Source organism: Neofelis nebulosa, chromosome 5 (genome assembly GCF_028018385.1).
Source record: "Neofelis nebulosa isolate mNeoNeb1 chromosome 5, mNeoNeb1.pri, whole genome shotgun sequence".
Taxonomy (NCBI): Eukaryota; Metazoa; Chordata; class Mammalia; order Carnivora; family Felidae; genus Neofelis; species Neofelis nebulosa.
In genome coordinates, this window is record NC_080786.1 from 98,520,763 (window position 1) to 98,541,903 (window position 21,141).

Here is a 21,141-nt window from a genome sequence, read left to right on the forward strand (position 1 = left end):
TGAGGTTGAAAACAAGCAAAACTATTCTGACCTCTATCACTACGAATTAGTTTTACACAAGCCAAGCCATAGTATGGCTTATATAAAATGTATTCTACTGTAGGTATCACTAGAATGTATTTATTGAATCTCTCGTTGTTGAATGTTATTTCTAGTATTTCCCAATCACAACAAATACTGCAGTTAACATTTTTATACATATTTTTACACAGGAAGAATTGCTTAACTATAAGAAACATGCATTTTCACTTTCACTAGGAATGTAAAATCTCTTTCCAAAATGGTAGTGGTGGCAATTCATATTCTCATTAACTACCCATGAGAACTTCTCCACATACTTCACAACATTTGGAATGGCTAGACTTTTAAAATTTTTGTCAGTTTGTTAGGTATTAAATAATGCCTCATTTAAAAAAATTAATTTATAAACCATCGGGACTCTCTCATGTGTGTTGCCTGTTTGGGTCTTTCCCCATCTTACTATTAGGTTATTTGTTTTGCTACTGTTATTTGGACCGGTTTGGGTTTTGGTTTTGGTTGTTGTCGTATTCTGGATTGTTGTAGTATTCTGGATTATCATCCTTTGGGTAATAGAGATTGCAAATATATTTTCCTAATGTGTAATTTCTTTTTTAGCTGTGTCTGTAGTAGCTTATTTTTTTAAAGCTTCTCATTTTAATGCAGTTAAGTTTATTGATATTTTCCTTTATAGTTTGTGCTGGGACGCCTGACTGACTTAGTCAGTTAGAGCATGCAACTTTTGATCTCAGGGTAGTGAGTTCAAGCCCCATGCTGGCCGTGGAGCCTACTTTAAAAACATGTACATATATGTTATATGTGTGTGTGTGTGTATACACATACACACATATATGTGTATATATATATGTGTGTGTGTGTGTATATATATATGTGTGTGTGTATATATATATATATATATATATAGTTTGTGTTTTTATGTCATTTAAGAAATACCTCCATATGAAAACCTTCCTTGATTTTCTTCTAACAGTTTCAAAGTTTTGCCTTTTACATTTAGATCTGTAAACTTGGCATTTATTTTTGTATGTGGTATTTTAAATGCACCCCATTTTCTTTTTTCCATAGATGACCCAATTATCCCAGCACCATTTAACAAGTTGGGCATTCTTACCCACTAATTTGTAATGCTATCTTTTGCCTACATTAAATCTATTTTTAGGATCTTTATTTCAACCATTTGTTTCTCTATCCCTGTGTTAACACTATAATGATCATAATTAATTATAATTAATTATCATAGCTTTATAATATTCTTGTTAACTGGTAAGACAAATCTCTACATTGTTCTTTCAAGTTCTTTTGGCTCCTTCTGGCCTTTTATTACTCAATATAAATTTTAGGGTTAGTTGGTCAAGTTTTGCAAAAGCCTTGCTGAACTTTATTTGTAGTGACATTAACTTTAGAGAATAACCTGGGGAAGAATTGACATTGTGATAACATTATGTCTTTCTACCCATTAACAGACTATATTCCTCTACTAAATCAGATCTTTATTCTTGTTCTTTATTAATTTTTTATAAGTTTTACCATAAAGGTCTTGCTAGAACCTATTTTGTTAGATTTCTTCTCATATTACTTGGATCTTTGAGCTCTTATGTAGAGTCTGTTTTCCATTTCATTGTTTATTGGTCATCATTACTATATATTCAGAAACTTTGCTTAACTCTGTTGTTAGTTTTAATGACTAAACTGAAAATTCTCTCAGATTTTCTACATAGGTATGTGTATCATCAGTGAATAATGACAGCTTTTCTCTTCAATTCTAATTCATAAGTGTTCAATTTCTTTTTCCTGTCATATTGCAGCACTAAGACTTTTATATAATGTTGAATAAAAGCAATGATATTAGGAATATCTGTTATGTGATATTTGCCTAGGATTTTGATAAATTGGAATTTTTGTGTTAAGGAACTTGCCACCATCTATTTATAGTTTGCAATGCATTTTTAATCAGAAATACTAGTTGAATTTTATCTAATGTATTTTCTGCATCAATATGATAAAATTTCCCATTAATATGTTAATATTTTATATGATATTAATGTATTTCCTGATATTAAACATTTCTTACATTCCTGGAATAAAACTTTACTTGGTCCTGGTATGTTTTTTTAATCCACGGTTGAGTTTAATTTGCTGATATTTTATGTAATATGTTTGCACAGGGAGATTAGTCTTCAATTTTTCTTTCTTAAACTGTTATTGTAAAGTTTTGGTGTTATAGTGGTACTAGCCTCATAAAGTAAGTTGAGCAACATTCATTTTTTTCTTTTTTCTTTTTTTTCTATTTCTGAAATAGCTTTCATATAAATCGGGATTACCTGTTCTGAAAATTTGGTTAAACTTGCCTGTAAAATCATCTGGACCTGGTATTTTCTGTCCATAGTGAGTAGGTAGAGTAGGGTGGACTTCTGATTATCAGTTCAGTTTCTTCCATGGTTATTGGTTTATTCAAGTGTTCTATTTCATCTTAATTTTAGGAAGTAAGTTTGTTTTTTGTTTTTTTTTAAAGAAAAATATACAATTAATCCTTAATCAGGGCGCCTGGGTGGCTCAGTTGGTTAAGCATCCAACTTTGGCTCAGGTCATGATCTCAGAGTTAGTGGGTTTGAGCCCCATGTCAGGCTCTGTGCTGACATCTCAGAGCCTGGAGCCTGCTTGGGATTCTGTGTCTCCCTCTCTCTCTGCCGTTCCCCTGCTCACTCTCTCTCTCTCTCTCTCAAAAATAAACATTAAAATAATTTTTTAATTTAAAAAAACCCAGTTAATCCACACTTTCCAATTTATTTGTATAAAACTGTTCATAATAGTCTTAGATTTTTAATTTTATATTTAATTATGTCCCCTTCTTATGCCTAATATTATTTATCTGAGCCTTTTTTATTACTCATTGTTAGACATTTGTCTGTTTCACTTACTTTTGTTAAAAACTGTCTTTTTATTTTATCTTCTTTATTGCCTCTTACATTCTATATCATTACTTTATGCTTTTATCAATATTATTTTCTTCAGTCTACTTAAAATTAGATCGTTTTTCTTTTCCTAGATTCCTGAGTTAAATTATTACTCATTCAATTTCAATGTTTTTTATTATTTTAAAGTTAACTTTAGTCTCTAAACTTTTTTCTAAGTTTTTTATTAGCCGGATAGCTTGTTTTGGTATGTAGTTTTGTTCAATTTTAAATATTTAGTAATGTCTGTTTTGATTTATATTTAACTTAGAAGTATATGTCTTTACTTTCTAAACATAAATATACTCTATTTTTATTACTAATTCTGAATTTAATTGCCTGTAATGAGACGATGTGTTTTATATGGATTTAATTAAAAATTTTTTTTTTAATTTTTGTGACCTAGGACATGTTATCTATTTATTCAGTGCTCATATTAAAATTTTTATATGTATACCTAACTATATATTTTTCTAATAAAAGATAAAGTCCACTTTTCAGTATTTCTGACTTTCTCCCTAATGTAAAAAAGGTGCCTAGCATGTAGCATGTTTTATCTACTTACTAATTATCAATCTGTTATTATAAGTACTGAATGGAGTTTTAGTTTTACCTATTTGTTTTAAATATATGCAAAAGTGGTTATCATTGATTTTTATAGTTAATGCCTAATTATATTTTCTCGTATATTTTAATTATTACTGTGTCCGCCATTATTCTTGAATGATATGGCTTCCTTTCGGGTGCACTTTTCTTGTTGAATTACATCTTTTAGTAATTCTTTAGGGAGGGCCCCGGGGAGTATACTCTTTATATATCTAAAAATGTCTTTATTTTATCTTTTGTCTTAAACAGCAATTTATCTGGGTATTTCTGTTCAGCATTAGAGGATATTACTCAATTAATCTTACACAATTGTTCTTCAACTATCATTACTTAAGAGAAATCTGTTATCAATCCAGTTTTCATCTCTTTGTAGTTAGTCTACCTTTTCCCTTTGGTGACTTAAAAAAATTTTTTCTATATCCTTGATGTCTTATAGTTTCTCTGAAATGTGTCTAGATGTGGATTTATTTTGAATTATCAGTCATGAACTCAGGGTATACTTTCTAATCTCAGGACTCTAATGCTAGAAAATTCTCAGTTATTATCTTTTCCTTTATTATTTCTTTGTTATTACCCCCATTTTCTTCTGGGATTTTGTAAGATGTGTATTGGTGTTTCCTAGTCAATTCACATATTTCAATTGCTCTTTCATTTTCTGAAAAATATATTTTACTTTCTGTGATTTTTTTTCGAGTGAATTCCTTAATATTACCTTCCAAGTCACTAATGCTCTTCTTGAAATTGCCCAATCTTAAATTATCCTATCTATTGCATTTTTAATGTCAATGAACATATTTTTCATTTTTAAGATTTCTGATTGGTTCTTTATTCACCTATTCTTATCTTACTGCTCTATGTTTTTATTTAATAATTTCTTGTTCTCTTATAAGTATGATTTCTTATCTCTGAGCATCACAAGCATACTCATGTTGAGGTCATTGTCAGACAATTCTATAAAATCAAATTCACCTGTAGTGAATGTTCCAATTATTAATTTTATTCATTGTTTTTCTTATCATTAGATTTCTTGCTATGTTTTAGAATTTTATTTTGTAGGTTGATGTTGGTCATAAGGCTTTTTTTGACTTGCCTCTTGGTCCTCTTTCTTCCTCTTTTTTTTTTCTTTGTTCATGCATCCCTGGCTAGTGGTTTTTCAGTTGCCTCTTATTGGGATTTCTGGGTTCCTAATCTCAATCCAAATCTTGTACCAGTAGCTTTCAGCTTTATCTCTTTAAGGATATTTGATCATGAGGCTGTGTCTTTATCCTTCTACTTCTCAGTGCCTAAAGTGCTATATAGGCTGTTGCCCAACGTAGCAGTTAGCCAAATTTTTTGCAGCCTCTTGCTGAAGTAGTGAGCCAGGCTCAGGTCCACCATTTTATATGGAGCTTTTTGGCCTCATTTACTCCAAAGAGCCGCTAGACTCCCAGCCATGTCTGTGTGCTTCTGAGTCCAGATTTGACCAGGCTTATAGCTTCAGCCCCATTTGCTTCTTTTAGTTTCTTTGTAAAAAATGATCCTTTTTAAAATTCAACTCTGCCTCTTTGATTTTCTCATTTTATACCATATCAATTTTTTTTAGTTAACAGTATATCTCAGGTGGTACTCCTTTGATTTCACCTCTCTTTTATTTAGATATATCATTTTAAAACAAATATTATAAATAACAGTTGTTATTATTGAATGTCTAGTTGTACTAGACACTAAACTTTATAGATACTATCTTACTCAGTCCTCTCTATAATCAGTTATTTTTATTCCCACTTTATAAACTAGGAAATTGAGGCAGATAGGCTAAATTCCCCCTTAGGAAAGAGGTTATAATAGTAAATGGCAAAAGTAAGATTTGAACTCAGGTTTTTCCACTACCAAAATTAGTGCTTTTAAAGTACTACCCTCTGGTTACATTTTGTGTTTAAAACAAAAAACAAAAAAACCTATGCTATCGTGTTTATTTTAATAAATTAAATAAACTAACTGTTATTTATTGTAAAAATATACCTGCTCCTAAACCTCAGAAATCTTATTTTATATTGTCTGGTTTTTTTTTTTATGTAACCTTGATCATGTCTCTATCCCCCCCTCTCTCTTTTTCTCTCACTCTCTCTTTCCTTTCTCTTTTGATATATGATTGTTCTATTTGTTATTAATCTAGCAATTTAGAAGTTATAAAGCATAGTTTGTTCTTATAATAACAATTACTATTATTTTTTAAAAATCCAGCCCTATTTTCTTTAATTATCATCATTAATGAAATTGTATGCTGTATGAAATGAGAAACTTAGGATGCTGTTTCTTTATTTCTCCTCCTATTCAGTTTCCCATTTTTTGTTATAACATATTATGTCAGTTACAGATTATTATTAGTTTTATGATACAGCTGTAGAGGGGATAATTGCAAAAAGTTAAATCATTTATTTGGTAGTAGAGAGCTTCTAACACAAAGTAGGTACTTAATAAATAGGTGTTGAGTATGAAACGAATGGACCTGTTTTGTGTACAATACATACAGAGAAAGAAAACGTATCTGAAATGTCTTTAGAATCTACTTCTACTGCTACCTTGGATTTTATAAACTGTTGGGCCACCATATGATTTAGTAAATACTCTTTCTTTTACTTCTTTTATTAGGCAGACACCTGCTTTGTGAGCCAACCCTTTGCAATCAATGAGCCTCTATCAAAGTTAGTTTCACTCACAGCTAATTCCACCTTTGCCCCTTCTTATCCTACCTTACCCCTACATATAATAAATATATCTGGCAACTCCCATTCTCACTCAGTGACTACTGTTAAGTTTTCATTTGGCAAATAATGTGTGATTCTTGAATATGAAATAGTGACTAAATATCAATAATTAAATCATATTCAATTGTTATTGGTCCATGTTCTTCCACAGTGATTCATGTTGTTTACTCTTTAAATACAGGCATTTTGCAGTAGTTCTTGTTGTTTTACTTTTTAAGGATAGTTCTTAAAATCCCCAGTCATAGTCAAAGGAAATTCTTTATAGAAGTTGCTAGGAAATTGGATTTTCCTTTGAACACCACTAGATAGTACCAAGAAATTTAATGATGATCTGTAACATGCTTAAAAATATATGATGCTTCTATTGTAGCAAAGCAGATTAAATGAAACAATGTAGATTAACAAAAAAAAAAAACCCAAACTAGTATAAACTGGATCATTTGCTGATGTGCAAATTTTATGGAAATTTTAATGGCATATTTGATCAATTTATAAGAAGTGCATATTTGTGTTTATAAGAATACTCAAGCCTCCTATGTGGCATGATTTTAATAGTATTTTCTATGTAAGAACAGATTGAAATTAAACAGTCTTCTTAGCTGTTTCTATTCTTTACATTGTAGAAATGATTTTTATTATTCTCTATTTAAAAGTCACTGTAACTGGGAATCAGGAGACGGTTTTGGGTCCCAGTTCTGTCATTTAACAGGTTCTCTTCTCTTGGGTAATTTATTGAATGCTTTGAGTCAGTTTTTTTTTTATTTATAAAGAGTTGCATCTTTTTATATTTATAATATACCTTATATTGTATTAATATGTTTTATATCATAAATATAAAGAAGGAATCAGAATAGAAGAAATCTAAAATACAGACAGGCAGTATATAGTGATAATATCAGAGATGGAATAGAAGCAAAGATACGAAGATACTGAGATATTTATTTGTTTAAAAAATCTAAAAAGATTATTAAAAGAAAAAAATTATGAAAGAGGACATGCAAATGTCTAATGAACATGTGAAAAAGTATTATAACATACTAGCACTTATTGGCATGACTTATAAAAATAATAATTCTCAATGCTAGTAAGAGTGCAGTTAAACTGGCATTCATATAGTGATGGTGGGGGTATTGTATTGACACTAAATTCTACAAAGTAAAATGGCAATATATCATCCATAACCTTTCTTTAAAAAAATGTATCTTTTTGACTGAATAATTTTACTTCTAGGAATCTATCTATTGGGGGTAGAAACTCAGACCAAGATTTATGTACAAAGATGTTCATCACAGTGTCATTTACAAAAGTGGAAGAGGGGGAAAAAATCCTAATAAATCCTAAAAAAAAAATCTAAAAAATATTTAATTGGAGAAATTATTAAACAAATTATGGAACATCCGTAGTCATCTTTGCATATAGCAAGTATTATTTACGTAGTTATTAAAGATATTTTAAAGAACTTTTTTACTAGGAAATGTTCATGAAATAATGTAACTAAAAGTGCACCTAACATGATCCTATTATAAGAATCTTATAGGTATAAGTATACCTATAACATGTTCCAATTATAAAAATGAAAATATTTGGTTATAATCAAAGGAAATACATTAAAATGTGAACCACATTTGTATGGTGAAATTAAGTGATTTTTTTCTTCTTTTTCTTAAAGTTTCTAAATGTTCTAGAAATATGCTAATAATTATAAAAAATAAAATTTTTAAGCAAACAGCAAATAACTTAAATAATATTAATTTAAAATTTGATAATAATTCAATTTAAGAAATTAATATATGTTTAATATTTATCACCCTTAATGGAATTAAAATGTTTTGCTTTCCAATGTATTAAGCTTTTGAAATATCTGTGATACAGATTTTTGGAATTAGATCATATTGAATATGATATGGTGTGTATTTCCTGAGCCACATCACATTGTTTCTATTGCTCAGTGCTTCTCAGAGTCTCTCTCTCTCTCTCTCTCTCTCTCTCTCTCTTTTTTGTGATCCTTGTGCATTTGCCTCAGGTTTTCAGCTTGTGCTCTAACATTCTAGAACCTCATTTTCTTTTACTCCATCAATCAGTTCTGACATTAATATGCTCAAAGCACATGTACATGTATATAAGATTATCATAAAGGAAGAAATCTAGATCACTCTTTATGTTTTCAATTGTTTTTAACTTCAAAATTTCTCATCCTGTAATAATTTAATAATCTAATAATAACATTTTGAGTAATTGAGACATAGGAAAATGAAGTAAAGGACACAGCCAATATGTCAACATAAAGTCACTTTTATTGGTAAAATAAACTACTACTGATAACATTTATCAGGCACCCATCTCAAGAATAGAATCTTGGCTACTCTGTGTAAGAATGAATAAACATAACAACTTACTTGGCTCTGTACACAGAACTTAGCCAAAAAAGAAACCCACTTAGATGCCAGAAAGAATGAACCAGATAAAGTTTTATTGGCTCAAAATACTCAAGTAACTTAGTCCACTCCTTTTCTAACAAAACTGTGTAAGTGAAAATGTAATCTTTAAATATCTAAATTCCTTACACTAGCCAATGGCATAGTGCTGGAGTAACTAAACATTTCCAGACGGCACCCTCTTTCCCTTCTGCCAGGAGAATGAACCACTCTCCCTCCAGCTCAGGCCTCCACTGACTGACTACAAGTTAACCCAGAACTACTTGTACACAATATCGTCTCTTTTTCAGAACTGTAATCCAGTGAAGGTAGAGGTTATGTCCTATTTATCTTTGTTACCTCAGGATCTGGCAAAGTGCATGATTGTTGAATGAACTAATGAAAGATTAGCTGCTTTAGATGACTTCAGTATCTATAAAGATAAATGAAGGAAAAGTTAACTTGGTTTCAAATGTTCACACCCTATGTATTATTTTCCTAACATTTAGGCAAGTTCCATTACAATGATGCTATCACCAAATCATGAACATCTTTGGAAATAAATATCTTTCAAGAACATATTTTTTTGCAAGGCACAAGGCTAAGAATTAAAGTAGTGTAGTTCTTAAGAGTGCCTGCAATGACTAGTGTGAAATCCACAATAAGTTACTAAATCTCTGAATCTTGATCTTTTCAAGTGAAAGATGGGAATAGTAGTATTGCTTATCTCACAGTCCTTGCTGTGGAGACTGGATGAGATCTTGCATGTCACACAGCATCATGCCTGGCTAAGCCCTTTTGGGCCTATTATTACCAGAATTAATTCCTCCCAGGACAGCTGGTTGTACTTGCACTTGTATCTTGACAACTGGGACAGAGGGTTGGTATACCATCAGGGCTCACACTGGTTCTAGAATCAGAGAACTTAAGTGCATAAGCCAGTGTTTCTCAGGCTATTTAGTAGCATAAGAATTACTTGGGAAGCTCATTTAAGATGTAGATCTTTGAGTTCCACCTCAAGACACACTAATTTAGTTGATTTGCTCTGGAGTTCATATGTCTTTTTGACATGCTCCTCAGATGATTCTGGTGTAGCTGGTCCCAGACCAAGCTCTAGGTAACCCCGACATCATGACTCCCTCCCACCCTCAACTGCATATCGCCTGCAGCCCCCTGGCATCATTCCCCAGGACTCACCCTACTGAATACTTAAGTGGGGCTTTGCTGCCCCCACTCCTTCGTCCTGCCCCATTGAAAGCAGAAGGGAAGAATAGGGAAGACAGAGTTAATCAGGAAAACTTAAGTAGCTGCAGTAAATTATTTGTCACTTGGTATTAGTTGGAGTGATGGTCTTTTGTATTAGTCCAAAAGTGAGCTTACTTGACAGGTAAGCTTGAACTTCAGAACAGTAGTTTTGCTCCTATAACTGTGGAATGATTGACTATACTGAAGTTTATCTCCTGTTTCTTCGTGGACCTGCTATCTATAGAACTTAGATGAATAAGCACAATTGAAGTGCAAAGTGTTAAATGCATGCTTTGATTTAGTCAATGCATTTGCACATTGAAGTAATTAGGATGTATTTAAAAGCATTCTGCTTGCAATACTTTGTTCTCCGTTTCCTACAAATCAAATTAGTGAGGGTAGATTTGATTTTGACATCATTTTGAAAATATTTTCTTTTTCTTTTTTAAATTTTCTGAGTATTACATTTTTATAAAGTTCAAAACACAACCAACTGTGACTAAATTCATAAAAACAAAACAAAAAGTCCAAAGTGCAAGAAAATGAAAAACAGCACAGAGTAATATGCAATAGAACAACATAAATCAGACCTCACAAATATAGTTGTAATGGCACACTTTATCCATGTCTGATCAATTAATAACAAGCACATATTCAGATAGCAAATAGCTCATTCTTTCCCTTTGATTGAGAGCCCCAAATTTAATTATTCATCTCAGTCCAAATAAATACGAAAAGGTAGCCAGACCTACTTAGAAAAATCTTAACCATCTCTTGTTTTCATTGTACTGTATGTAATGCAATGAATGAATGGGAAGAAAGAATGTAAAGGGTGTTTCCCCTTTTGCGAACAAAGCATTCAAGCAAGATTATTTATTTTTTAAATAGAGTTAGATTTGGTAGAACCAAGAAATGTTTATGGAACAATGTTTCACCAAGGCAAACCTGAGTTTAACTCTGCACACTGTATTATCTTTGACAAATTATTTCACCTCCCTGGTCCTCAGTTTTCACATCTTTAAAGTGAGAGTAATAATATCTACGTTACAGAATCATTTTCTTAACATGCAGTAATGTATTGGAAGTGCCTGGAATTTAATATGTACTCAACAAATGGCAGTTATTATTATTAATTCAGGAAAGAAAGTTTGGAGGGATAAGAACCCTAAATCCTCTGAGGAAAAAAGACTAAACAAAAATACTCTGTGTTCTCACTTTCTCAGAGGCTATTTATAGGAGTCTCAGATTTTATCCAACAATTTTATCTATAGAAGAGATTGTTTCACCTTTATAATTTTCTTGCCACCCAAATTATTGTCCTTAATGTAAATCAGTGACCTCAAACTACATGTTGAGAAATACCATTGATACTATTGAAGTGCATATTTGAATGACTATAATTTTCTAATACAAAATTATTATCATATTCTTTTGTTGCAGATAAACAGTACTTTGGACTGGGTGCAGATTAGATAAATTTAATTCCTCTTATTTTTTCTATACTAATTTTATAGTTTTAGAGGTATATGTATTTACTCATAGAAGTGAAGGGAAGAGACAGAGAGAATGGACAAAAACAGTAGATTCATTTGTGCTTCTTAGGAAGCAGAGAAGCTATATCATTAGTGACTACCTCCGTGTTTCATATATAGAAAGTGCTCATTAAATGATTGTTGAATCAGGGCGCCTGGATGGCTCAATCCGTTGAACATCTGACTTTGGCTCAGGTCATGATCTCGCGGTCTGGTCCGTGAGTTTGAGCTTCACATCGCGCTGTGTGCTAACAGCTCAGACCCTGGAGCCTGCTTCGGATTCTGTGTTCCCCCTCTCTCTCTGCTCCTCCTCTGCTCGTTCTCTGTAAGTGAATAAACATTAAAAAAAATATCTTAATGATTTTTCAATTAATACATTGGAAAAAACAAAATGCTAAGAAAATAGCTGTACAGCATAAAGGAGCCAGCTCAAAGGTAGTATATGTAGTTAGTAAACAGAGAACTTAAAACTTACTTATGGGCTTCAACACTTCTTTAGTTAGGTTCCATGTGGAACTACTGGTAACCATTTTTATTCAGAACCTCTAATTTTAGCTGGAAGAAGCAGCAAAACCAGAGGAGCCAACTGACCCTCAGTCAGAGAGCCATGACATGACCCTCATTTTAGAGCTGGAAGAACCATAAAGATTTGCTAATACAGGGGCCTAACTTCCCAGCTGAAGGAACTGAATGATTTCCCCAAACATTTGGTGGCAAAGTTTATTGATACTCAAACTTCGGTTTCATGATTCTGGTCCAGTTCAGTTTATATTGTACCATGTTAGCTTTGTGTTAGCAGACTGTCCCTCTGGGGGGTTCCCATATATCTACAGTGGCTTCTTATCCTTTGACCAAAATAGTGCGATGGAACATCCCGAAATTCCTGTGATTAGAATCATCTCACCTGGTCTGGCATTTTCTATAGACCCTAAGAGGCCACAATAAATTCTTCCTTGACTCTTAAATTCACTTTTTTTAAATATAGAAATAATCTATATTAAATTATTATTAACCACTAAAAGCTCATTCAAACTACTTTAGCTCCTTTCAAGTGATTATTAGTTGGGGCTAAAAGGAATGGAGAAGAAGGAACCATTATAATTTGATTGGAGAAAGAAAAGGAAGAGTTCTGTCCTTGAGGTGTTACCTAGGGCAAGGCCAGGCCAGGTGGGCTGTGACTGGTGGGGGAGGGAGGGAGGGTGCAGAGCACCCAGGAAGTCACTGAGAGATTTGAATCTCAGAGAAGAGAGGAGATGAGAAGAAGTGAAGGGATAGAAAGAAGTAAAAGAAGTGGGAGGGTACTGCAGGTAGACCTCATAATTTGGTCTTTTGGTTCATTATTTATTATATTTGTAACCCTTATGCTCAATGGGGAAGGAAGCCTTGGGTTCAAATCTTTTGTGTCCTGTTATAATTTATATTGCTATTGTCAAGTAATAACTAGAATTCCCTGAATAAAGTATTAATGACATCCATGAAAGAAGAAATAAAGCATTTAACAGGTAAATCTCTTCCCCATCCACCTAAAGAATGGAGGAAGTGTTGATGGGCTGTTGATGGTGACTTAAACTGGCATACTAGGAATTTTTATAAATGGTTTTCCCATGCTCCATTGAATCTGTGGCTGAGACTTTAGTTGTATACCAGCTGTGCGTGCAAAATCTCATAATTATTCTTACTGTATTAAGCATTTTATAGCAATTTTAGCTCTAAAATGCTATGCAATAGTTTTTATGCAAGTGTACCAGACATGTAAGCTGTTCCAATGAAAACATTTCCTTTCATTTAGACACGTGGTTTTAGGTTTCCAAACTTAGCTCTTTGCATTGATGGAAGAATCTTTAGGCCAGACATCAGGTTTTTTTGGTGGGTTGTTGGATTTTCTTGCACATACTTTATTCCTTCAAGCATTCTCATCAGAAAAGGGGCATTTCAGTAAATGTACAATACTGATATTAGCAAATACTGCCGCTGTGCACTAGCTCCTCCACAGCCTGTCCTGTTGAGAAAGGCACTGGAGAGGAAGCTAGGGTTGTCTCGGCATCCCTCTGGGGTATAATGACAAGCAGGCAGAAGGACTTGGACTTAAGCTCTCTGCAGAAGGCTGACACCTTTAACACTGCCACACATGCTGCTGCGCCCTGCAGTGGCAAGTCTTGGGCCTGAGCCCAAAGCTGGTGTGGAGTTTGAACCCTTGGCATTCTGGCCCAGGGCCAAGTGCTATCAATGGAACCCCACTGACACCTTTAGTTATTCTTCCTAGATTAGGATAGTAATTTACTTGTCTCTTTGATTTCAAGTGTCTGGTTTTGTTTCCAGATGCCTCCCAGCTCATCTGTATTCCAGGGGTTTCAAAAGATTTTAACCTCATTGGTTCTTTCCTTTGTCAGTTCCATTTGGTGAACACGGGAGGGATACAGAGACTACAGGGAGGCAAGGGAGGGAGCTGTGCGTGCGTGATGTAGGGGGCATGTGGGGAGGGCTTGGTGAGACTGCAGGAATAAATGAAAGGCATATTCACTTTCAGAACATCAGCTATTGTACCAGAGCAAGTCAGGGTGGAGTATAAGAGGTGATATGTAGGACAATGTAGTGAAAAGTGTCATTAGATGGATTCATGTGTAAAAGCCCTCCAAACAGCAGTAATCTCAAACTCACCCAAACAACTGCAATATATGAAAGAGATGGAGAGACCATAGAAATTTTATCCCGATGCCAATACGGTAACAGCACTTGGATTTTAACATGTTATAGTAGGAAAAGGCATTTATGCAGGGGTGTTACTCTATGTTTACAAGGGCTTGTCTAGCACTGTTTATTGATTTTACTGCAATTCTTTCCCCAGGACCCTGTAGATAGATAATTGCTAGAAATGTCCATCATTAGCAGAGCGACGAGTGCAACCATCACACTAGGAAAAAGATACACATAGGACCCTGCAAGCAGGCATCAAATGGGGGTAAGAGTCACACAGTAACACGTGCAGCTATAACTCCAGGCAAACACACACGCAACACCCTGTGTAGCCATTGCAGTGAGAAAATACACACAGCCCCCTGTGCAGCCATCACACATCAGGAAAATACACACATGACACCCCTATGCAACCATCACACCAGGCAAAAGCACAGACATAAAATGCTAAGTCAATAGGAATGAACAGCTCATAAAAGCCTACTGGAATAGATCACATCACAGCCAGGTACATCTGTTCTCAGCACTAACCATTATCGTTAGCTTAAAATGCTTAAAATCACTGCGCATCCTCAGGTCTAGGGACAGATTATTCCAAGAAGATTCTGCTAAATAGATTTGGCAATGCAGTGAAGGGGACCTCTACTACATTAAAGTGATGCATTTTGCATCTCAAAGGCTGTCAACTGTATTTAGAGGAACTATGTGATTGAAGAACAATGCGCTGGGATGGAATAGCAATTTTTCAGGCCCTTCTAAATCATCTGGGGGTGATTTTTACCCCAACTTGAGTTAAGTGTACAATTGAATGGGCAGCTATCAGACTGGGAGGTGACTAATAAAAGCAGAATTGGAAACAGCTTTCATCTGTGCCGCAGAGTAAGCCACTCCATTCTGTTTCAAACTGGAACTCTCGGTGGAATGCCCTATCCAGAGGTCTCAGTGAGGTCAGACTTCAAGCCATGAACTTGAGATAAATAAGTAGGAACTGCAGTCCTTGCTTCATAGGCTTGTGTGCCCAACTGGGGGGAACAAAGGAACCACCCACCTCTTCTTTTGCCAGAGCCTTCTCTTTATCCTCTTGCCTTGGTCTATGATGTTATCCTGACTGTGTGACACAGGGGTTATTGCACGGCAAGGGAAGCTCTGTGTGTCCTTCTGAAGAGTGGCCCAAAAAAAATAGTTAGAAAGAGTTTCAAGCTTGCAGTTCCGTGTTTCAATTACAGTGGCGTTAAATGTTTCTACCGAGTGAGACAAGTTTCAAGCTAGCTTGTTAAGAATGATTTACACCATAATTCTAGGAAAAAACAAATGTGAGTGACTGAGATTTGAAAGGGAAGAGTAGGGGGGAAGTGCCAGACTAAACGAATCCTAAGTAAATAGGGTGGGGTGCGGTGGGTTTTTTGGTATGTTTTGTTTGTTACTTTGCTTTTTTAGGAAAAAAAGAAAAAGAAAATGTATGTATTGTTGGTAATTACTTCTCTCACCTGGACGGAATGAAGCAAAAGAAAATAGAAGTGCTCCATTTGCTCCTTAACCAAAATTTTAGGAGAGGACAGGTGTTTCTCTTAATTCACATGACATCTTACTGGAAATGAGCAGTCCTGGAAATGAGAACTCAGAATTCCACTTCTTTTTATTACTTATTTTCAAATGTGGTGGAAAGGTTTTGTTAGGGAGAGATAAGCATTTTCCATAAAACAATGCAGTAGTGACATGAGGTAATTACATGGTGACTGGGACATACCGCTTGGCATACTGGACAAATTGCATGATACCTACGTGATAACTATAGTAACGCTAGTTATCGCTACCATATTATCTCCTGATAACTATATAATTAGTTGGTGTCACAGAAGCACCCTAAACGTATGCCTGTTCCAGCTACTCTGGTAGGAAAAAAATAAATAAATAAACTTTTTTGCAAGGGGGAAAAAAAGCTAATGAAGAAAGTTGCCAAGAACAGATATTTTGTAATCTGTGCTAAATCTCTGCTGGAAAAACATGAACAGTAACGAAGCTGAGAAGACAGTAAAAGAAATTCGGGGCAAGGTGCCAGACGCCCAGACGGAAGGAGAATGTGGACCAAAAGATTGCGACAATCGGGTAATTATGGTTTATGAATTTCAGCTTTAATCTGTAGTTCAGTGAGTCCTGATTAAATATCTGTTAAACACAATTAAAGTTTGTTTTTGTATTTCACCGTCTTGATCAGAATAATTAGAGACTGCGTGTTTCATGTCAAAAGTAGCAAGAGGAATTTTAGTGAATGAACATCGTTTTTAAAAGCCATTTGTAGCACCAGCTGTTGGCATTATTTTATATTTTAGTGTTATCAGCATAAAGATGGTCCTCTGGATGCTGAATAGTTTCCAGCAGGACAAGGATGTTAGGCTGTCATGATGGGCCCGTGCTGCGGAGACTTAAATGTGTGCGGGCTCGCATTCACAGGAGATAGTGGACAGAGGAGATGTAGGTCAAGAGAGCAGATATTTTAGGTGAAAGAAGAAGGAAGACATTTGAGTTACATTTATCCAAACAAGGAGCTGAAAGAAGGGATTTCTCATGGTGGCGTCATTTGTGTCAATACCTGAAAATGCTGGTTAGCCCTCAGAGACAGGTTGTATATATTAGTGCCCAAAGGAAGGGCACAGAAAGGTGTGATGAGCTACACTGAAACTCTCCTGGTTGGTTCTTGGCTAAAAAAAAAACCCAACCTTTTATTCTCAGAGTTGGTAGAAGGTAGTGCTGAGAGAATTTGTCATACTGATCATTCAGTATGCAGTATGAATTCTGCAAAAAGGGACCAGTTGGAATAGAAGAAGGATTAACTGAAAGTGGGTAAAGGAGTAAAATAAGACACTACAAACCAAAAGTAAGACTATGATTTCCATACGCATGTGCCAAAAGGGAAGCTGAAGAGTTGTAAATTTCCGTCTCTTTAAAAATTATATGAGGGTATGTGTAAACCCTTCTATGCAGCTTACCGTGATGGGAGCTTTAAAGAAGTAAAATACTATCTTGCTTGCTATTTGAAATTTAGGTATCTGGGCAATTTTGGTTCCTGTGATACACAGCATGGTAACTCCTCTCTATCCTAATCTTCAGAACCTGTGAATTTGTTGCCTGACATGGCAAAAGGGACTTTGCAGATGTTAGTTAAGGATCATGAGATGGAAAGATTATACTGGATTATCTGGGTGGTCCTGATATCACCACAATAGTCCTTGGAAGAGGAAGAAGGAAGCGATAGGGTCAGAATCAGAGAAGAGGATGTGAGGATGAAGCAGAACCTCAGAGACAATGAGATGAAAGATAGCTGCCTCTGAAGGTGGAGGAAGGGCCATGAGCCAAGGAATGCAGGCTGCATTGAGAAGCTGGAGAAGATGAGAAGGGGGAGTCTTCTCTGGAAGCTCCAGAAAGAATGCAGTCCTGCACCTTGATTTGGGGCCTTCTGTCTTCTAGAACTGTAAAAAAATTCCTGTTTTGTAAGCCATTAAGACTGTAATACTTGGTTAAGCAACAATAAGAGACCAATACAGAACCCATGAATCTGCTCCATGGATTTGATCTCCATTTAAAAGCTGTCCAGTTAAAAGTGCATCTGGGGACTATGAATTTCATCTTCTAAAGCCCATTCTCCAGGCTGTCTCTGTGGTATCATTTGGAGGTACCTGCTGTGGTAAGAATTAAGAAAGCCTATGTATTATAAATTAAAATCATGGGCAAATTCAGCCCCATCCCCCAGCACCACTTACCAATAATACATTTCACATGAGTGAAATATTTACAGGAAGGGAGGACTATAAAGTGAGAATTGCTTCTCCAAGAGCAATCACAGATGACATTTGAATACTTACCACAGGTTGAACCATTTCACTTTGTCAGTTTTCATCCACAGAAATGGCAGTTTTATATGGTTCAACATACCCTGTGTTATCTCATTTAAATCTTCTAGGACTAAGATTAAAAATTTCTCCTAAAATTGTAAAATTAATAAATGTCTATATAGAGGTTTAGGCTAATAAGATGCTTATGCCTAACCTATTCAGGTAAAAATGAGATTAAATCCCACTGGCCAAAGGTGTTTTAGCAGAGTGGAGGATACAGACATGTATGTCATGTGCTATTCCAAAAAATAACAGTTAAATCATGAGGGGCACCTGGGTGGCTCCGTTGGTTAAGCGTGGGACTCGATTTCGGCCCAGGCCATGATCTCACAGTTCATGAGATCGAGCTCCACATTGAGGTCCATGCTTTTAGCACAGATACTCTTTCCCTGTCTCTCTCTGCCCCTCCCTGCTCATCTTTTTCTCTCTCTCGAAATAAATGAATAAACTTAAAAAAAAAAAAAAAAAAGCTTGGGGCACCTGGGTGGCTCAGTCTGTTGAGCGTCCAACTTCGGCTCAGGTCATGATCTCATGGTTTGTGAGTTCAAGCTCCCTGTCGGACTCTGCGCTGACAGCTCAGAGCCTGGAGCCTGCTTCGGATTCTGTGTCTCCCTCTCTCTCTCTGCTCCTCCCCTGCTCACACTCTGTACCTCTCTCAAAAATAAATAAAGATTAAAAAAAAATTTTTTTTTAAAGCATATGCTACCACGTAGGAAGATAGCATAGCAAATGCTTTAGAATGGTATTGCCTGGGGTGCCTGGGTGGCTCAGTCAGTTAAGCATCTGCCTTAGGCTCAGGACATGATCTCATGGTTTGTGGGTTCAAGCCCTGCATCGGGCTCTCTGCTGTTAGTGCAGGGCGCACTTCAGATCCTCTGTCTCCCTCTCTCACTGCTCCTCCCTGATTTGCTATTTCTCCCCAAAATAAATAAACATTAAAAAAAAAGAATGGGTTTGCTTAAAAGGATTTCTAGCTTCTTTTGGTTTAAGGCTTCCATTAATAATCTCAAGAAAGCTGTGAACCATCTCCCCAAAGATGGACAACACCCTGTGAAAGGATTCATAGACTCCCTCAAGCCTAATGACAGACCTCAGATTAATTATCCTTGGTTTACAATTGTGTTCTCAAAAAAACACTCTGGAACTGACTGGTCTGATGTGATTCAAGACCAGACCTATGCAATACTATTTTGCCACATGAGTTTGGACCAGTCATCAATGTACACTAAGGTCCAGGCTTTTAATTAATAAAATTAATACTTTTGATGCTGATGTGCTATGAATGTACATTTTTGTTTTTAGAACATTTGAGATGCATTTGAAGAACCATTGAAAAGCACTGGTATTGTCCTTGTTTACTGTCCATTCTTTTATTATTCAGTCATTTATTTATTCATTCATTTAGCAAATATTTATGGAGCCCCTACTGTTGTAGGCACTGGGAATATAATAGTGAGTGGGACTCACAAGGTCCCCTTTCCTCAGGGAGTATTCTAGTTAGAGGATATAGTCAATAAATATGTAAATGCACTAACATACACCAATGAATGAAAAGAAGAAAACAAGAGTATAACCTAATATAAATAGCATGTAAGGAGATGGCATGTGGCTGAGACTTGAATGATGTCAGAAACCAGCAACATATGAAAATTTGGAGGAAAAGCATTTCAAGCAGAGTGGAATAGCAAAGACTCAGAGATTAAAATGAACTAGGCATGTGAATTATGAAAGGTCAGTGAATAAGGAAAAGTATATTGGAGATGTGATCAGAAAAACAGTCAGGAGCCAGATTATATAGGCTTCACACTGAGCAGTTTGGATTTTATTCTAGTTGCATTGGGCAACCATTGGAGACTTACATGGAAGGGTCTGATTTCTGATTTAAAGAAATCATTGTTGGGGTGACTGGGTGGCTCAGTTGGTTAAGCATCTGACTTCAGCTCAGGTCATGATCTTCCGGTTCGTGAGTTCCAGCCCTGCATAGGGCTCTGTGCTGATAGCTCGGAGCCTGGAGCCTGCCTCAGATTCTGTGTCTCTCTCTCTCTCTGCCCTCCCCCACTCGCACTCTATCTCTGTCTCTCTCAAAAATAAATATACATTAAAAAAAATTTTTTTAAAGAAAGAAATTGTTGTTGCTGTATAAAGAAAATGGAGTATAGGGGAGCAAGAAGAGAATAGTTAAGTTAGTTAATAGTTAAGAAGTTAAGTAAATAGTTAATAGTTAAGAAGACACCCAAAGCTGAAGATTATAGTCTCATGGCCACATCTATATGGCCTCACAGAAAATTCGAGATATCTTATGTTGACCAGCCAAGAGAGCAGAAACGGAATTATGAAATATAGCATCTCTTATGTTTTTGGCCTACTAAAGGATTGTTTTGGCCTACAAATGTTCTTCCTGAGAGAAGGAAGAAAGGAAATATGAACAAAGCCTAATGATACTGGCAAATGAAGCAGTTATTTGGTGGGGAGAGGATTGTTAACATCACTGAGGAAGTCACCAGCAATCAGGAACCTCAGTAGATAAGGATGCCAGGGAGAGTTTGGGCCTATTTCACTAAGGTTCACTACAAGTCTGCTCTTCTGTTTTTCTCAGACCAGCTTAAGATCACAAGTCTTCTGAACTCTTCTTCTGCCCCTTTTAACTAATGGGTTTAAATGTTCTGCTTCTCACCACCATCTACCACTCAAACTAGTCCACAGAGAAGATCACTTACAGGGGTTAGAGGCAAATGTAACTTGATTGAACATCAGGAAAGCAAGGGATTCTGTTGTTCATAGGTGTTTCCCAATCAAATTAAAAGATTAAGTCCAGGAGTTGATGTTAGTGTAATGTATTGGAGCTTTAGTGAGTCACCGACATTGCTTACAAGAATTTTAGTTCTATTATACTTTGTCAACCAACTGAAATCCTTTAATAAATGGTAAACCGTAATAAATACACCCAAGAATAATGACCTGTGTAAAAACAGTGATGTATTGTTAGTTTATAAACAACTTATTTTCACTAATAAGCTAGAAAA

The 21,141-nt window shown here is 35.4% G+C and overlaps 1 protein-coding gene across 49 annotated transcripts in view; it reads left to right on the forward strand.

Moving 5' to 3' along the window:
- ZBTB20 (zinc finger and BTB domain containing 20) overlaps positions 1–21,141 on the forward strand; it is a 777,866-nt gene that overhangs the window by 534,095 nt on the left and 222,630 nt on the right. The window lies entirely within an intron of this gene.